Genomic DNA, 2833 nt, shown 5'->3' with positions numbered 1-2833 from the left:
AACATTTTTGGTAATTAGGCAGCAATAGTATTTCACCCCTTAAACCAAAACCCGCGGAAAAAAATTCATAATCAAATGACTAAGCAACCACTGAATGGAACGTCTCGGTTGCGTATGCAACCCTCGTACCCTGAAGGAGGGAATGGAGACGTAGTCGACGCTAGGGAGCCTGTCATCTTCGTGTACTATTGAACGAGCCAATACAATTGGAGTGCGTGATTCGCATCATACACTTCGCCCCCGCAGCACGGGTATAAATACGGAAGTGGATGCACGCACTAGTTGCTTTTCACTGAAGAGCCGAGAGTAACTCGGAGTCAGCGGTGGTCCAGCTATAGTGGCTAAGGGACTACGTCTCCGTTCCCTCCTTCAGGGAACGAGGGTTGCATACGCAACCGAGACGTTCCCTGAAGGAGGGAACGGAGACGTAGCCACTAGAGCTGCCACCTTCCAGTGCCTGGACGAAAGCCTCCTGACCCCCCGCAATTTTGAGGCAGAGAAGGGCAAGGCTTAGGCCAGGGAAGTCAACTGCTGTTCCACAGGACCACTGGGAAAGCGTACCCTATCAAGGAAAGTAAAGGGACGCTGCGAAAAGCACATCCTGCCCGAAGGGAGGAAACATGTGGCGAATACACATATGGGGCCCTATCTTGCACCCAGCGCAAATTGACTTTGTACACCGACGCATGTATCATTCCTATTTTGCACCCGCGCAAAGCGGACTTTTCCCTCCACAGATGCACGTCGGTTAACTAAGAAATACACTTGCGCTCCCCGGGGCGGTTCAGCGCAAAGAGGAGGCGTGTTCCGGCGCAAACGTTCCCTCATGCTATTTTACAGGTTTAGAATCATAAAATCATACATTATTACGATAGATAGATAGATAGACATTTTATTATAAAAGCATATATCTAGCTTACACATTTACCCAAATTATCATACGCCTGTTTAACCGAAGTTAATTTGGGTGTGTTTCTCCATCCCCAATGTCCCTGACGAGAACGTCGGTCTCCTCGGCCTTGAACCGCTCCTGTCGTGCGCCTGGCAAATCCGCCGTTATAATAGGAATCCGCTTTAGAACAAGCGCACCTGCTCTTAAAGGGAATGTGAGATGTCGCTCTGATTGGTTTATTTCACGTTACGCCCAAACCACACCTATGAATAATGAAGCTACTTCAGACCAACCCCTTTTAGATTTGCGCCAGGCGCAAGAGTCATTTATCCCGCCGGGAAAATAGCAATAGCGCCAAGACCCGCCCACAAAGTTACTTGCGCTTTGACACTTGCGTTTCAGATCGTTAAAATAGGGCCCTCGGACTTGGCGGATGACCGGGCAGTACAACATATGGAATGTCACTGGGATGACTCCAGCCTACAACGGGGGAGGATCAACCGAACAGTGACGGCAGAGCAGACTCTGCCTGAGGGAAGACACGGGCTCGCCGCAGGGAGCCGTACCGTGGAAGATAAAGAGGGGACGCAAGGCGGTTATTCAGTCTCCTAGCTCCCCTCAGGATCCTGACGATCAAGTTGCACTTCCCACGGATTTATATCCACTGCATCATGATGTACGTCAATACAGAGGCCACAGCATTTTGAGGTGGAGGAGACAGCCCTCACTCCAACCGTTAGCAGGAAGGAAGCACTGAAGTGATCGAACACCTTCGGGATCTCCTCACGGAGAAAAGACTCAATTCAATGAATAGGTTCCACTTCTAAGGGGAAACAAGCCTCTTTTTTAAGAGGTGCTCTCACAGAAGTGATCGTCTCTACAGCATAAAAAATTGTTGCGGTAGTAATCAGAACCTCTGCGTCCCGTTCTTTTTAGAACCAGACCTGGAACTCTCCAAGGTCTAGACACGGGTGCCATCATGCCCCATCGTACTCAGAGGAATGAGTCAGGAAGACTGTAGAGAGGAGAGGTCGGTTGGGCCAATAAGGGGCAACTATCAGGACCTGCTCCATCTCGTCCTGATTTTAGCACCATAGTGCAAGAAGGCTCACTGGGGAACGCATTTCTGCGGGGGCCCCAGGGCCAGCTGTGGCCAGAGTTTTTAGTGTCGAGAGATATCCACTCAGACGGAGAAGAAACAACTGGCGGAGGGACGAGTCCGGAGAGACAACAGATGAAACTGTGTGGGCCCCGAAGTGGTCCCAAACAGCTGGCCAGCTGGGGACGGAGTCTCCACCCTCTCTGGGCCAGAGGCTGTCATGAGGCTTGTCAGTGGCACGATTGAGCGAGCCAGCAGTAATAAGTGGAATGAAGCCACCTTAGAAGCTTCTGAGGAGGTGGCGGGCGAGTTGCAACATGTGCGGGGAGCGTAGCTCAATGGTCGCAACGTTGTCTTTTCAGACCGGTACATGCTCGCTGAGAAGCGGTGTCTCAAAGCGAGGAAACTGTAAGCAACTCGAGGCAATAGATGCCAATGCAGTCAGAGGGCGCCCAGACCTCGTGGCCCCTCAGCCGGTATTAGTGGACACTCGTTCTAGGAGCCATTGGCCCGGAGAAACGAAAGGTCTGTTCACAGGCTGAGGGTTTGGCAACAGGCCAGGGTGTTTATCACACAGAGCGTGTCGCTCTGCCACGGCCACCTCGGGACTCGGCTGTAAAGCCAGTGCTGAAGCGGTCTTCGTATGGAGGAAGCCTTTCCTTTTCTCTTCTCTCCGGACTGGTGCCGTTTAGATCAGGTAAGAAATCCTCTGAACACAATAAAAATAAGCAAGCAAGCGAACCACCACAAAGTCAGTACTTTTCAACAACAACAACAACAGCAACAGCAACAACAACAACAACAACAACAACAACAACAACAACAACAAAGGTACAGTCAAC

This window comes from Rutilus rutilus (genome assembly GCF_951802725.1).
Source record: "Rutilus rutilus genome assembly, chromosome: 9".
NCBI classification, from domain to species: Eukaryota; Metazoa; Chordata; class Actinopteri; order Cypriniformes; family Leuciscidae; genus Rutilus; species Rutilus rutilus.
Note: the sequence above shows the minus strand (reverse complement) of the source record.